An 18,026-nucleotide genomic window follows, 5' to 3' on the forward strand; every position below is an offset into this window, starting at 1 on the left:
TAGAAACCTTTGGGGGCCTAATGTTTCTGTTGCCAGGGTGCTATATGGGCCCAGGACAGTGGATCCTTCATAGGAACCCAGGGCCTGAAGGTCTAGACAGCCCCACGGAGATGGGGGAAGATTGGGCCTCTTGCTTGGCAAAGTCCTGCGGCATGGAGCAGGTAAGTGAGGGGAAAACTTGCGGAACTTGGTTCTTAGCAGGTTTTTTCTGGGGGGTCACAGGGGACATGCCTAAAGTTATGCGCTGCATCTGGCAAACTAGTCACATATCTTTAATGATAGGATGGCTCTATGTGTATTGTTTCCCCATAAGAAGTGACCTCCCTTGTAGTGTTGGAAAAGCATTGAGTGGGGCCTGTGTGTATGGTATGTGTGTGTTCAGAGAGCTGTGCTTACCTGCAAGCCTCCAGGCGGTGCTCCATCGGTTCTTCCTCCTCAGAGCCTGCAAAGCAGGCAGACGCTGACCTCCTCGTGGAGAGGCTCCCTTCCCCCCAACCCCCCCCCCCTGTCGGCGGGCGCGCGCGCATCCCCGTGTTATAGGCGCAATTGGCGCCGTTGAGCTGAGGGGGGAAGGGCGGGTCAGCTGCTTAAGGAAGGGGCGGCCCTTCCTTTTTCGTTCCAGCAGCTCATTCTAAGATTGGAACTGAGGAGGGAAAGACCAGAGCGGCAGCACGGGGCGCCGAGGACACACAGTGGCCACAAAAGATATTACAGTCTTCAGAAGACTGTTTTCAAGCCTAGAAATAGGCTGTTCTTTTCCATTTCAATAGTTTTTCTTTGGCAATACTACTTAGGGGGACAGAATGCTTTTTCTTTCCTGGATTTGAAAAACGAAAAAAAAAAAAAGTCATCTAGGGGAGAGGAGGCATTTTTTATCCCCCAAACAGGTGTTTGGACAATTAACTATTTATAGTTCCAAGTACCAATAAGCTAGCAGGTGTACCTCGGTATTGTACCATGGCATCCGGGTCAGAGGGTACAAGAGGTGGGGATTCCCCCAGAGAGTCTGAGGTCTAGGACAAGGCTATGCCGCTGCTTTCCCCAGAAGGAGCCTTGGGGCCATCGGGATCTGGGGCTGGAACTGGCGCGGGTCAGTCCAACCCTAAGATGGTCACGGACGAGGTATTACTCACCTCTTTAAAAGAGATGGAGAAAAGAATGGGAAAAATGATAGCCACAGCTATGCGGGGCAGTAAGCGGATTAGGTCTCCGTCGCCCGAGCGTGGACCCTCGGAAGAGGAGGTCCTTTCCTCAGGGGAATTGGACGACACCAAGGGGACACCAAGGGGAGAGCTGGTGGATTCAAGCCTTATCGGACTTGGTCCATAGTGCATTCAACTTGCCGGTACCAGATCTCCAAGTATCGACGGTTTCAGCTTTGGGCTCACTAAGGGCGCCTCAAAGCAATGCAGTGTTTCCGATCCATCCTCTGCTAGAGGGAGTTTTGTTCCAAGATTGGAGCAAGCCAGATAGGATATTTTTACCACCTAAAAGATTCTCTGCCCTATATCCTATGGAAGATAAAGTTTCCAAGAGATGGGCTACTCCTGCGGTGGACGCAGCCATCTCATGTGTTAACAAATCGTTAACATGCCCTGTAGAAAACATACAGGTGTTCAAAGATCCAGTTGATAAACGCTTGGAAGCACTACTTAAGAACTCCTTCACTACTGCAGGGGCAGTAGTGCAGCCAGCTGTGGCTGCGATTGGGGTTGCTCAAGCATTATCGGATCAAATTAAGCAGATGCTTAAACTTATTCCTGCCCAGCAGGCAGAAGAATTTTCGGATGTCCCTAGGGCCATATGCTTTACGGTAGACGCAATTAAGGATTCTATCCAGCAAGCGTCACGTTTATCGTTATCCCTTATCCATATGAGAAGACTCTTATGGTTAAAAAGCTGGGAGGCCGAGCCCCCATGCAAGAAGCTCCTGGTAGGGTTCCCCTTCCATGGAGGACGACTCTTCGGAGAAGACCTAGATAAATACATTCAGACCATTTCAAACGGCAAAAGTACTCTCTTGCCAACAAAAACAAGTTTCAGGGGCCTGGGTTTAAACGACAGTGCTCCCCTGCGCAGGGGCCCTCTAATGCCAAACAGTATCGACGGCCTCCTGCGAAAGCAAACTTCAGCTTCAACAGCAAGTCGCAGGGACAGGCTGCTAGAGGCAGAAACCAGTGGTTTCGCAAACCAGCAAAACCAGCCCCCAAGCCGACCTTATGAGGGGGCGCCCCCACCCACGAAGGTGGGGGGAAGGCTGCGACTCTTTTCAGAGGTTTGGGAAGCAAGCATTCCCGACAAGTGGGTACGGTCTTCCGTGGCCACGGGCTACAAATTAGATTTCCTAAGGTTTCCTCCTCCTCATTTCCAGGAGTCGAGGATTCCAAACGATCCGGAGAAGGGAGCCGCATTAATGTCGGCATTAAATCATCTACTTTCCCAGGAAGTAATAGTAGAGGTACCAGTCCTGGAACAGGGGCTGGGTTTCTACTCCAACCTATTCATCATCCCAAAGTCCAATGGAGATGTCAGGCCAATTTTGGACCTAAAGATGGTAAATACTTACCTAAAGATCCGCTCATTTCGGATGGAGTACGTGCGGTCAGCGGCTGCCACACTCCAAAAGGACGACTTCATGGCGTCCATAGACATAAAGGATGCCTACCTTCATGTTCCAATTTTTCAGCCACATCAGAGATATCTACGCTTTATGGTGGCTCCGCGTCATTTCCAATTCGTGGCGCTTCCCTTCGGGTTGGCTACGGCCCCCCGGGTGTTCACGAAGGTCCTAGCTCCAAGTCAACATTCCAGCCCACAAGGCAGTTGGAATATCTCGGCATGAGGTTAGACACAGAACAACAAAGGGTGTTTCTACCTCTGATGAAGGTCAAAGCCATCAAGGAATTAATCCTACTGGTTCTAAGCAAGAAGGAACCGACTATTCGCCTATGTATGAGGTTACTAGGCAAGATGGTGGCCACATTCGAGGCGGTGCCGTACGCCCAGAGCCACACTCGCATCCTGCAGGCAGCCATCCTGTCAGCATGGAGCAGAAGGCCACAGGCCTTGGATATCCCGTTGCCGCTCTCATCAAGAGTCCGACAAAGTCTGTGTTGGTGGTTAGACCCTCAGAATCTACTGAAGGGGAAGTCTTTCAGCCCAGTGGCTTGGAAGATAGTGACCACAGACGCCAGCCTGACGGGCTGGGGAGCAATTTTGGATGGTTGCACTCGCCAAGGTACTTGGGCAAAGCCAGAGAGGCAGTTGCCCATCAACATCTTGGAGCTCAGAGCTGCTCGACTAGCCCTCAGGGCTTGGACGTCAAAATTACAGGGGTTCCCGGTGAGAATTCAATCAGACAATGCCACGGCTGTGGCATACATAAATCACCAAGGGGGAACCAGGAGTCAAGCCGCTCAGAGAGAGGTGAGCTTGAGTCTCCTATGGGCAGAGGCTCATGTGCCCTGCATATCGGCAATATTCATTCCAGGAGTGGACAACTTTCAGGCGGACTTCTTAAGCCGCCAGACTCTATTGCCGGGGGAATGGTCTCTGCATCCACAAATCTTTCAAGCACTCTGCCAAAGATGGGGAGTGCCGGACGTGGATGTCATGGCATCGAGACTCAACAAGAAGCTAGACAGGTTCATATCCCGCTCAAGGGATCCGATGGCCTGCGGAACCGATGCGCTGGTTTGCCCTTGGCATCAGTTCAAACTTCTTTATGCTTTTCCCCCGCTCCAGTTACTACCCCGCCTGCTGCGCAGGATCAGGGTGGAGCACATACCAGTCATCCTGGTAGCTCCAGCATGGCCCAGAAGGGCATGGTATTCACTAATCCTGAAGATGGTAGTGGGAGACCCTTGGACTCTTCCTCTACGGCCAGACCTGCTATCGCAAGGTCCGATCCTCCACCCTGCCTTACGGCATCTAAATTTGACGGCCTGGAAGCTGAATCCCTGATTCTCAGGGGTAGAGGTCTGTCTCAGAAGGTAATCTCTACCCTAATCAGAGCCAGGAAACCGGTCTCTAGGGTGATTTATCACAGGGTCTGGAAGGCCTATGTAGGCTGGTGTGAGTCCAAGCTATGGCTTCCTCGCAAGTTCACCATCGATAGTTTTAAGTTTTCTCCAGCTAGGAGTGGATAAGGGATTGGCATTAAGCACAATCAAGGGACAGATCTCAGCTCTGTCAGTGTGGTTTCAGCGGCCGCTGGCCACCCACTCGCTGGTTAAGACCTTCCTTCAAGGGGTCTTACGTATTAAACCTCCAGTTAAATCCCCGCTTTGTCCGTGGGATTTAAATCTTGTTCTGTCAAGTTTGCAGAAACAACCGTTTGAGCCGTTGGCTGAAATTCCTTTGGTTTTACTGACAAGGAAGTTAGTATTTTTGGTCGCCATAGTTTCCGCAAGAAGAGTATCGGAACTGGCGGCCTTATCCTGTAAGGAACCATATCTTATTTTCCATAAGGACAGGGTCGTTCTCCGCCCTCATCCTTCCTTCCTACCGAAGGTTATATCCAGTTTTCATCTAAACCAGGATTTGGTATTGCCATCCTTCTTCCCTAAACCGACTTCCAGAAAGGAAGGGTTGCTGCATACCTTGGATATTGTCAGGGCCATGAAGGCCTATCTTAAAGCTACAGAGAAGATCCGGAAAACGGATGTGTTGTTCATCTTACCGGATGGGCTCAAGAAGGGGCAGGCAGCTGCAAAGTCCACCATCTCTAGGTGGATTAAACAGTTAATCACTCAGGCCTACGGCTTGAAAGGGTTGCCTCCTCCAGTATCATTAAAGGCTCATTCTACTAGGGCCATGGGCGCCTCCTGGGCAGCACATCACCAGATCTCTATGGCTCAAGTTTGCAAGGCGGCAACCTGGTCTTCTGTCCACACGTTTACAAAATTCTACCAGTTGGACGTAAGAAGGAATACTGATACAGCCTTTGGGCAGGCAGTGCTGCAGGCTGCAGTTTGAGACCCTCGGATTCCGGGGGCTCCCCTTTTTTTGAGTTAAATTTAAAATTTAAAATTATTTTTCTCAACTAAGTTGGATTTATTATGATTTGAGTATATCTCTAAAATTAAATCCTTTTGTCTTGGAGATGTTCTCCCTTCCCTCATTGTAAGCATTGCTTTGGGACATCCCATATAGTAATGAATGCCGCTCTGTGTCCCGTGATGTAACGATAAAGAAAAAGGGATTTTTAATACAGCTTACCTGTAAAATCCTTTTCTTGGAGTACATCACGGGACACAGAGCTCCCACCCCTCTTTTGGGGACCATTTTGGGAGGCATACTGCTTGCTACAAAACTGAGGTACTCCTCCTATGGGAGGGGGTTATATAGGGAGGGGCATTTCCTGTTTGAGATTGCCAGTGTCCATCACCTGAAGGTACTCCATATAACCCATATAGTAATGAATGCCGCTCTGTGTCCCGTGATGTACTCCAAGAAAAGGATTTTACAGGTAAGCTGTATTAAAAATCCCTTTTTTACTCACAGATCTCGGAAGCAGGCAGGTTCCATTTTGGGTGTGGGCATCTGAAGCAACTCAGACAGCGGTGACACAGGGAGGCGGCGTGCTTTCAGAATGTTTCCCCCGCTTGCCTCCTCCCTTTCTCCTGTCAGAGCACGGCTCTCTCATTCATTCGCGTCATTTGCAAATAACGCGAGATTTCAGGAATTAGGTGATTCGCTGGGACTCCTGAGATACATGACACCGCTATCCCAGGAACCCTTGCAAATCGCCTAATGACTTAATCACCTAGGCTATTAGGGCCGGAAGCCAAGAAGAAATTAGATTAAAGTATTTCTATGCAGAAAAAAAAAATGTAAACGCCAATGTGAAAAAAATTAGCTAAGGAGGTCGTATACAGAGATAGTTTAGAAAATGGGTGGAACTCCACTTTAAGAAAGTTATGGATCCACAGTTCATAAAACGTGGGATGAAATCTGTAGAGATGCGGAAGGACATCGTTATTAGACCGGCAGACAAAGGGAGTGGTCTGGTTATCCTTAGTAAGGAGTATTGCCAGTCCGAAATGAATCATCTTCTGAGTGATGATGAAACGTATAGGATCTTCAATAGGGACCCTATGCTATCATTTAAAGACGAACTGCACTCTATTGTGGAAGATGGGAAGGATCAAAAGATCTTAACAAGAAAAGACTTTATATTTAGATCCTCTATTCTGTAGAACTCCCATAATCTATTTTCTTCCGAAAATCCACAAGAATAGTACTGCCCCCCTGGTAGGCCCATTGTAAATGGGATCGACGCTATCAGCTAGGTTAAGACAATACATTGATTCTTTCCTTCAACCTCTAGTTATAAAAACCCCAGCTTTTTTAAAATATACTAAGCATATCGTACAGATCCTTGAATCCCTAAAGTGATCATCGTCTACCATATTGGTTAATGTGGACATTATAGGTCATAATGATGCTATGTCATCAGTGGAGTGGGCTCTTTCTTTCTCCCACGTTATCGGGGAGACATCAGGAGTTTCTGCTGAGCTGTTTAAAATTCTGTCTTACCAGGAACTACTTTTGGTACAATAAGGAATTCTACTTGCAGACTAGGGGTGTGGCGATCGGCGCTCGTTTTGCTCCCGGTGTGGCCAATATTTTTATGGCTCACTGGGAGGAGGAGACCATCTTTGCACATCGCCCACCTGAATTAGGCTATCGTAGATTTATTGATCTTATTATGATTTGGGAAGGTGAGAAATCTGTTTTGTCGTTTATAGACTCATTGAATGACAAAACTATTTCCCTTACATGAAATATTGATCATGAAAAAGTAGTATTTCTTGACTTATGCTGGCTATACACTCCACGAAAAATTGTCGAAAAACGAACGTTCGGTCGTGAGCGCAAACGATAGTGCCATCATGTAATGACCGATAAATCGTTCAGTGGACAGAAATAAAAAAAAATTGGTTCGTATTTTTTACATATACCTAGTGCAGAAAGTTTGGGCGGGAAACACATTAACCTTCCGATTTATCATTCGTTCGGCAGAAAATTTCCAAACTTGTTGGGACGTTTTTGAGCTGAAAAAACGAAGGACGATTATCGATTTTGTGCCCATTAACTGTACGAAAAACGAACTGTCTGAACGACCGATTTTCGCCCGATTTTTCGTATAGTGTATGGCCAGCATTAGTCATCAATAAATCTTTGGACCATTTTTTTTTTCCAAATAAATCCAAGTTTATTAAGTGGTAGACAAAGGTATACACACAATTTTTTGTGAAAAAACAAATATAAAAACACAGTGGGTCAACATTCCCCTCATCAAAGGCAAAAAAAAACAGTTACATTTATCCTTTGCGACCACAGTTCCTTTCGTACGTATATCCCCAGGCATAGGTAAATAAAATTAGGCACGACCTCTACCATGCACAACATATTGACCTTCCCAAGCAACAGCTCCACCCACTGGGACCCCATTGACTCCCGCCCAGCCACTCCCCCCGGACTCGCTCCGAGTCTCAATACACCGATGCTCAGACTGTACACGTTTCACCATCCTCCAGCCATCTGTCCCATACATTGGAGACTTTTTGTGGTCTCCCTCTGTGTATAAATCATTTTCCTGTATGAGAGAACAGCATTCACCTCCCTCTTCCATCTTTGGACCATTTTAGATTGGTTAATCATTTTAAACCTATGGATCGCAGCTCCTATATTTCCCTTGCCACCTTCATTCATGGTTATGCAACATCCCCAGGGGACAGTTTATTAGGTTGCACCGTAATTGTACTGAGGATGATGATTTCATCAGTCAATCTCAAGTACTATTTGTCCAGATTTGAAGAAAAAGGATATGACAAACTTGACCTTAGAAATTTCTCCTTCAAGATCATAATTATGGACAGAAATATATTGGTTGCCGATCACATTAGGGAATCCAGTACTGATAATCCCAATTTCAGGATGACTTTAGGTTATAATGTACAATATAGGACGTTTGAGAGAATAAGTAAGAATTGGTCTATCTTGAAGAATGACAAGGTGTTGGGACCAGTTTTGCCCATAAGCCCTCAGTTCATTTATAAAAAAGCACCATCGCTTAGGGATCGTTTAGCACCAAGTGTTCTCAATCCCCTTGTCCCTACGGAGAACAGGTGATTTACATTTGTAGGCGGTTTTTATACTTGCAGACAGTGTGTTCCTTGTAAACACTCTAAATTGAATATCAAAAAACAAGTTTTTAGCTTCTGCCACTATTAGGGAATATGACCTAACACAACTCATAACATGTGATACGGTGGGTGTCGTTTATATGTTGCAATGTGGTTGTGGGTTGCAATACATTGGGAGGGCATCCAGACCCCTGCATGTAAGACTAGCAGAGCACATAAACAATATTAAAGGTTTTATTACACACGTGTCTAGACATTTTAAATTAGTTCACCAGCAGAACCCCAAAAGCCTCCAATTTTGGGGGATAGACAGGGTAAATAGACACTGGAGGGGGGGGGGGGGGCAATTCCATACACCAATTAAGCAAACGTGAATCTTATTGGATACATGAAACCCAGGTGCTTGCCCCTGGGGGATTAAATATTGATTTTGACACTAATTGCTTTATTACTGATCGTTAAGTTGTATTTCATTTTATATGTATTGTACAGATGGCCGTGGTTGATGTGTTTTTCTTATTAGAATTAAATACATTTTAATATACTTTTATATGTTTTTATGATATTGATAGATATTTTATATATATTTTTATTAAAATAAATTGTTATTTAAATTTTGCTGTTCTGCACATTATATAATGGGAATTGGGCGTTATCGCATTTATCCGTTTTTATTTTTTGCACTTTCCTTTGTTGTGACATTTTGGGTTAGCCTCTCTCTAGCGTGGTGTTGATGTGGACTAATTAATTGATTTCCTGACAATCTCAGTGCTAACCCATCTCTGCCGTCTGATTCAAATTACTATGGTGAGACAGTGCAATCTACAGACAAAGATTCACATCTCGCCTCTCTCAGCTTCAGTCCCAACAGGAAGAGGAAGCCCTCCTCACTTTAGTTTTATTAGCCATATGAAATCACAAAGCATACATTGATTGGTTCACATCATACACCCACTAATCCTCCCAATCACCCACTCTACCCTCCTCCCCTGTGTGGCTTGTCCTTGGCATGAAGCTTCTCATTGGTCAGTTCATATAAGGGATGGTTTCTTCTCACAAGTCCATTCCATGTTCTTGAAAAATCCACGTGTCATTCAGGCATAGAAAAGTTCTCTCAGTAAAGCAGACAAGTTTCCTCCACAAGCTTTCAGGAGATCCGAGTGAAAAGGAGGGGGAGGGGAAGGCTTTTCCTGTCACAACTGAGGAATCTAGAAGGGAGGGGTAGCTTGGGAGTGAGAGCTTAGAGTGGAGAGTGGGGGGGATGACATCTGCTCTTAAAGCGGGGGTTCACCCTATAAACCCCCAAAAAAAAAACATTTTTTTCTTCTACCATAAAATCAGGCATTGTAGCGCGAGCTACAGTATGCCTGTCCCGATTTTTTTTATCCCCGTACTCACCGTGTACTCGTACATCGAAGATACCGACTCCCCTCGGGGAATGGGCGTGCCTATGGAGACGGAGGATGATTGACGGCCGGCTCTGGCGCGTCACGCTTCTCCGGAAATAGCCAAAATAGGCTTGGCTCTTCACGGCGCCTGCGCATAGCCTGTGCGCAGGCGCCGTGAAGAGCCGAGACCTACTCCGGCTGTCTTCGGGGAGAGTGACGTGCCAGGGCCGGCCGTCAATCATCCTCCCTCTCCATAGGCACGCCGAAATCTATAATGTACGAGTACACAGTGAGTACGGGGGTAAAAAAATCGGGACTCGCGATACAATGCCTGTCTCGATGGTAAAATCGTGTCACTGAGGGTGAACCACCGCTTTAACATCTCCTTTTGTTACTCCATTTCAAATGGTAACTTTTACAATGTAATATCTGCTTCTTCATATTTTCAATGCTGGGTTCATAACTTTAAAACAATATCTGATAAATCTTAAAGGAAAATAGGCAGTATTGTTCATTTCCATACATACATGTGCATAATGCGTATGAAACAAATAAACAGTATGAGGAATATAGAAAAGAGAAATATTTCAGTGATTCTAATCATAACATAAAATTTTCATTTTAGCACGTCCACCACAGTGTCATGTATGACATTGTTATGTTGGCTCCCTTTTGTTGTATAGGATATGGCAACTACGTTTTCTTTGGTCGTTAGTATTGGATGTGAGTGTGAATTGGTACCTCCCCTTGCTGTGTCATGGCATCGGGTATCCATGACAACCAATCCATACATTAGCAGGTGATCTTGACGCTTCCGTATCCGCTAAAGGAAAGTCCCCTCCTTGTAAGGGACGTAACGCGTACGGAAGAAGCGTTGTGACGTCACCCACGCCTATCACGTTATTTTTGTATACAATGTTGTATCATCCGCCACCTGACTTGGTGCCTTGTATGTAAGTTTTCACTTTTACCTAATTTTAATCCATTGTCGAGACGTAGAGCACTGTCCTTGCCTTTTTGTATTTACATGACTGCATGAGACCTGGGATTATTATCGTGATTCTCTCCTGGTTCCTGATTGATATTGGATTCATTCCTTAGTGCCCACAAGGGAATGTGTGATTGACCCTCCATAGGCAAAAAGTCCTTGTGGTGAGAGGCCATTTTTTCTGTTGGAGGTTCATCGCACCTGTGAAGTCACTCATTATGTCCTTTGTGTAGTAGTACTGAATTTACTCACGGATGGTGTATTGCACACTATATGGACTGTTACTAGCGCTGCATCATCTGCTTTTATATGAGCAGAGCAGACACCCTGTGACTGATAACAATTAATGTCTTTATAAAATGTAATATGGCGCTGTGGCAAAGAACAGGGCACGTTCTTTCATATTTGGTGGGACTGCCCGAAAATCCAACCTTTCTGGCATAAAGTGCACAATTTGACCACTGTGTCTCTGCTCCCGCTGAAGTTTTCCCCAGCACAATATCTTCTACATCGAACTAAAATTTCGAAGAAGCGGTACTTTAGTCTGTTGCAATGCACATGATGCTGCTTGGATGTGTATACCAGTCCATTGGCGGTCTTCATCCCCGCCCTCCATGGCTGAATGGGTTACTCAAATCGGGTCTTTGAGATGGAGGAACTGATTTATACTGCTGCAGATAACATTACATAGTTAGTCAGGTTGAAAAAAGACACAAGTCCATCCAGTTCAACCACAAAAAATAAAAAAAACAAAATAAAAAACACAGTAAAATCCTATACACCCAACTCCATACCCACAGTTGATCCAGAGGAAGGCAAAAAACCCCAGCAGAGCATGATCCAATTTGCTACAGCAGGGGAAAAAATTCCTTCCTAATCCCCCGAGAGGCAATCGGATTTACCCTGGATCAACTTTACCTACAAATCTTAGTACTCAGTTATATTCTGTACATTTAGGAAAGAATCCAGGCCTTTCTTAAAGCAATCTACTGAGCTGGCCAGAACCACCTCTGGAGGGAGTCTGTTCCACATTTTCACAGCTCTTACTGTGAAAAAACCTTTCCGTATTTGGAGGTGAAATCTCTTTTCCTCTAGACGTAAAGAGTGCCCCCTTGTCCTCAGTGTTGACCGTAAAGTGAATAACTCAACACCAAGTTCACTGTATGGACCTCTTATATATTTGTATACATTGCCAAATACTCTGCTATATGGGAAGCCTGGACAACCTTGAAAAGCTCTCAACCATACCAAGACCTTCTAGAAAGTGCAAACTAATATCTGAGTGGAGCCATTTTGCCCCAGATATTAAATGCAGATTCAGGCTCATGCTAATAGCATGACGTACCTTAGTGTTTTGACCATTGGATGCTGGAGAGGGTAGTTGTTGACTTCTGCACCTCCTCTCCTCAGGCCCTGTCATAATCCTTCCCTCCCCCCCCAATATCCAACCTACCTTTATTTTTTTATATATTTCTTTCCATTATTTTCCCTCTCCTAGGATTTAAACAGCGTTACCCCGTATACGATTTAACTCGCTGTGTAGAGATGTTTAGGCATGCCATGTGTCTGCTTTGTTGAAACTACCTGTATAACGTTTTCATCAGGCTCATAGTCATTTATGCCTATGTTATATACAATGTGTTCAATAAAGTCTTTATGGGGGAAAAAAAAATTATTCTTGGTCAGAACAGAGATTGATTATTGGCCACAGGTCGAATGAGAGCAAAGTGACTCCAGTTTATTGGCCATCTGCATCAATTTCACCAAATCGAATAGCTCTGTTCCACCATGCTTTTTGTTTTCCATTGGCAGTCTGGAATGCACTACGGTTAGTCACACTAAATTGGCCAGCATTGTAAGTCACACTGTATTCATACACTAAATGTACTTTGACATTACAACTCAATCAGTTTTCTAAAGGAGTAATTTAAGATTTTCTTGTGGTGGTAATCATTTTGTTGACAACCAGCAGTTTAGTATTTTTGGATATTTTTAAATCCTAGGTACAAGCCTTGCAGGGGTACAGGACAGGTAAAGATCTGTAAAGACAAACTTTTTAGGTCTTTTTCCTTTGTTGCATTAAAGGGGTTTTAGTTTTAAAGGTTTTTTTTTTTTTTTCTAAATTGGTTCCTTTAAGCTAGTGCATTGTTGGTTCACTTACCCTTTCCTTTGATTTCCCTTCTAAATGTTGTTTTCTTTGTCTGAATTTCTCACTTACTGTTCCTCTGTAAGCTTGCCCTATCATCCATGGGGGGTTAGTCAGCCAGAACAGCTTACTGAGGAGGAAAAGGAAGTGAGAAATTCAGACAAAGAAGAAAACATTTAGAAGGGAAATTGAAGGAAAAGGTAACTGAACCAACAATGCACCAGCTTAAAGGAACTTATTTAGAAAATAAAGAGGGTTGCAAAGGTTTGTTTTTTAAGTCAGAGAGAGAGAGATCCACTCCAGGTCTCTCACAGCAAGGGGAAAGAAATGGGCACCTATTTCTGTGTGTCTGTTTTTATATTACTGAATAAAGATGAGGATTGTTCAGAGCTGGATTAATGGCAAGACTGGGCACAGAAGAAATTACATTGCTTTAAGACTTCTATCTGTTACAGCAGGAGTTCCACCCAAAAGTGGAACTTCCACTTAAACCACTCCTCTCCCCCTTACATGCCACATTTAATTTCACGTAATTTCTTTGGGGGGCGGAGTTGGACTTCCTGTGCCACTTCCTTCTTCCACCCAGGGACCGCTTAGGCGATACGTCATACACCCTTCCCTGTAGGCGATCACCTGGGACACGTGACAGGTCCCAGGCGATTGCCTGTCCGATCGGGTAGCATGTGCAATGAGTACCTGGCTGTGAAGCCGAAAGCTGTCACGGCTGAGTGCCCACAGTGAGGATGGAGGCGCCGGAAGAGAGAGGAGGAGCGTCGCTGGACAGTGGAGCAGGTAAGTGTATGTTTATTAAAAGCCAGTAGCTATGCTTTTTGTAGCTGCTGACTTTTAATAAACATAAAAAAAAGGCTGGAACTCTGCTTTAAAGTGGTTGGTAAACCCCTCAACAACATATTTTAATTGGCCACCACTTTCGAGGTGGTGGAGTGCATCACACTGGAAACCCCCTGCCCCAAAATATTACATGCAGTACCCCTTTTTTCAGTGCACACCACTAAAACACAGTTGGGGGTGAACCAGGCACACAGGACAAAAGGCACTTCACCTTGTCATGCAGTGGGACTGGAATAGCCATCCATCATAGTCCCACCACAACTGGTGCGATTGAACCCTAAACCAGGTGTATAAATGAGAAGCTACATCACTAGCAGAATGAATTTACAAGATGACACCCCCCCTCCAATCTGAAATTGTATTAAGAATGTTTAAACATTTTGACTATATGATGAAATGATCAACCGCCCCTCCTTATTGGGATAATATTATTTGACACGTGGAATAATTGATTATCCTCAAAGAACAGAATACACACCTAGTACTCAAACATGTTCGACTCAAGATTTAATTTTTAATGATACGTTTAAACAATACATTCAGCAAAATAACTACAAATGCTTTAAAAACAATGCAACCTAGCTTTTACATTTATTGTTTGGGACACCAAAGTCTACATAGAAAGATTAGCATTACTGGTTAGTTATTTACCATGACAAATGTACTCAATAGCAGGGGTCCCCAATTTCCATTATAAATACACGGCCAATTTGTCTTTCAGAATGTTGGGTTCTAAATTGGCCAGGAGAAGAATTGGTTCTAGTGAGAATAAAAAATTCCCCCAAATTTGTGGTCAGAAGTTCAGAATACCCCATGTCAGTGATCTGAGGGGGCAAAAAATACCCCCCTGTATTGGTCAGTTGTAGTAAAAAAAAAAAATGCTAGTGCCAACGGTTCTTAACATTTCCAAAACCTTACATCATGACACAAATTGTATTGGTGTATGGGCCGCCTTAGAATGGCTTCCCGCTGTACTTTTACTTAGGGCCGTTTCACACCACAAAAATACACTCCAGATGCAGTTATGTGCACTTTTTTTTTCTGCATTAAAAATGCATGCAGTGTTTTCCCACATATTCCAATGGCGCTAGTTCAAACCAGTGCAGTCAGGTTCCGGTGCAGAGAAAAAAAGAGCGTGCTGCATAGAACTGTAGTGGAACCGAGCAAATTGTATCAAAAACGCACTGGAACTGAACGTGGTGTGAACTGTAAGCAAAAACTGATCCGGAATGTATTAGTGCATTTTTGTGGTGTGAACTGGCCCTAAAAATACATGCAGTGTATTCCAATGCCTCTAGTTCACAACGGTGCAGAAACTGACTGCACTGGTGTGATCTTCTAGAGGCATTGGAATACACAGAAACCACTGCATGCATTTTTAGTGCAGAAAAAGCACACCAAACTGCATCTAGTGTGAAAAGGGAAGAGATGTTGCGCTAATAATTAACTAAATCTAAACAATAATTGATAAGATAAAAAATTGAAAAGATAAAAAATTGAAACCAGTAGACCCAAATTAATGGGAAGCTGAAAAGGAGGTATAAAATAGTCCCAATGTGTCCACAATAAATAATTCATATGTAGGTGAACAAATAATGAAGAACAAATGAGACAGCCACCACCACGATGCAATAAAGATTGGAGGCTTACCACAAGGCAAGCAGTAAATGCTTGCGGCTGCAAACCCCAGCCAGGGCCTTTAAACAATCCTCACGGAGGGGGGGGGGGATGGAGAAGAGAAGAGGTTGGAACCCCCAATCGAATCCACGATTTGTTGTACCGTGTTACAAAAGAAACACTCAATGGTGAAGTATATCGTGAATCAATTGCACATAAAAATATAAATAGTGACTTGAGAACCACCACCACCGACACCCTATGAATCGGAGGCTTACCAGAGCTTATGAAATAATCAGCGTGTGGCTAAAACCCTAGCCTGGGCCTTTAAGGGTCCTGGAATATACTGACAATCCTTGGTAATCCTCCGTGTTCAGCAAGTATGTAAAAAGAGTAATGGAGCCCACATAGTGAAGTATATAAAGGCTAGACGTTTTAATAGATAAGATTACACTTACAGTGTTAAAGCACAATAAAAAGCAGAGAGATAAGCCGGCCGGCTCGGAACAACGCCCGTCCACTCTGAACACCACGTCCTGCGTCAGCACGCTACCTTTCCAGGGTAGCGTGCTGACGCAGGACGTGGTGTTCAGAGTGGACGGGCGTTGTTCCGAGCCGGCCGGCTTATCTCTCTGCTTTTTATTGTGCTTTAACACTGTAAGTGTAATCTTATCTATTAAAACGTCTAGCCTTTATATACTTCACTATGTGGGCTCCATTACTCTTTTTACATACTTGCTGAACACGGAGGATTACCAAGGATTGTCAGTATATTCCAGGACCCTTAAAGGCCCAGGCTAGGGTTTTAGCCACACGCTGATTATTTCATAAGCTCTGGTAAGCCTCCGATTCATAGGGTGTCGGTGGTGGTGGTTCTCAAGTCACTATTTATATTTTTATGTGCAATTGATTCACGATATACTTCACCATTGAGTGTTTCTTTTGTAACACGGTACAACAAATCGTGGATTCGATTGGGGGTTCCAACCTCTTCTCTTCTCCATCCCCCCCCCCTCCGTGAGGATTGTTTAAAGGCCCTGGCTGGGGTTTGCAGCCGCAAGCATTTACTGCTTGCCTTGTGGTAAGCCTCCAATCTTTATTGCATCGTGGTGGTGGCTGTCTCATTTGTTCTTCATTATTTGTTCACCTACATATGAATTATTTATTGTGGACACATTGGGACTATTTTATACCTCCTTTTCAGCTTCCCATTAATTTGGGTCTACTGGTTTCAATTTTTTATCTTTTCAATTTTTTATCTTATCAATTATTGTTTAGATTTAGTTAATTATTAGCGCAACATCTCTTCCCTTTTCTCCATTTATACTGTGTGTGTATGACACTGTGTTGTTGCAGCTCTGTTAGTAATTTTTTTGACTGTATATTAGCGCGGTAACTTCTTTTGCATCTAGTGTGAACTGGCCCTGCAAGTACTGTTTTTCCTGTTTGTTTTGTTTACAGAGTACATTGGTGTGTGTGATGCGTTTTTACAGCGTTCCAGTGCTGGAAAAATACAGCATGTTCTATTTTTTGTTTTTTTCTGGAGTGGTGTGAACTATAATTATTTAAGGTAAATGTATAATAGAGATATAAAGCGCTATCGATTTACACAGCACTTTACATCAGTCCCTACACTTAAAGCGGAGGTTCACCATAAAACAAGTATATACCATTCCATCCAGCATACTGCCGACATGTACAGTATGCTGGGGGTTTTTTTCCGCTGTACATACCGTTTAATCGTTCTTTTTCTTTTCAGACTCCCGCGGGGAATAGGCGTTCCTATGAAGAGGCGTAGATGATTGATGTGCGGCTTAGGCGCGTCACGCGTTCTGAAAATAGCCGAACTAGGACTCGGCTATATACGGTGCCTGCACAGTCAGCTCCTAATCTGTGCGCAGGCACCGTATAGAGCAGAGTCCCAGTCCGGCTATTTTCAGAACGCGTGACACGCCTTAGCCGCACGTCAATCATCTACACCTCTTCATAGGAACGCCTATTCCCCGCGGGAGTCTGAAAAGAAAAAGAACGATTAAACGGTATGTACAGCGAAAAGAAAAAAAGCATACTGTACATGGTGGCTGGATGGAATGGTATATGATTGTTTTAGGGTGAACCTCCGCTTTAAGGAGCTTACAACCTAAGGTCCCTAACTCACATTTATATATACATGTACACTAGGGCCAATTTATGGACATGATCTAATTAACCTACCGACATGTCTTTGGAGTGTGGGAGGAAGCTCACGGAGAACATACAAACTCTAGGCAGGTGGTGTCATGGTCGGGATTCGAACCAGCAACCCTTTTCACTGCTAGGCAAAAGTGCTACCATTACGCCATTAGAAACCATAGTTTCCATGTGTTTTTGATGCAGAACAAAATTGCACTGGACTGCATGTGGTGTAAACTTGCCCTAAGACCCCTTTTACACTGAGCTGTGTTGACTATAAAGCACTGCTAGTTTTAGTGGTGCTATTCGGCTGCTAGTATAGCGCTTTTAACCCCCGCTAGTGTTAAATGCGTCCATATTCAGTTTAAGGTGTAGAGGAGGAGCGGCATATACAACGTCCCAAAGATGCTACATGCAGGACTTTTATTTTCTTTCAACCTCCTGCCGGTGCAACACCCCAGTGTGAAAGCACTTGGGGTAGTAGGGGAGGCGTTTTTCAGATGCTTTTTTTTTTTTTTCCCAAAGAGGTCTTAGATCCTGTAGTTTAAGGACATGCATCAAACCTTTCAAAGCCATGGTTTCTATTTTTATGTTTAATAAAAGCCAGAAGCTAAAAAAAAAAGTGTAGCTGCTGGCTTTTAATAAAGACACTTACCAGCAACACCCGGAGCTCCTCTCCTCCGGCACCCCCATTCTAACTGTGGGCACCC

Source organism: Rana temporaria, chromosome 9 (assembly GCF_905171775.1).
Source record: "Rana temporaria chromosome 9, aRanTem1.1, whole genome shotgun sequence".
Taxonomy (NCBI): Eukaryota; Metazoa; Chordata; class Amphibia; order Anura; family Ranidae; genus Rana; species Rana temporaria.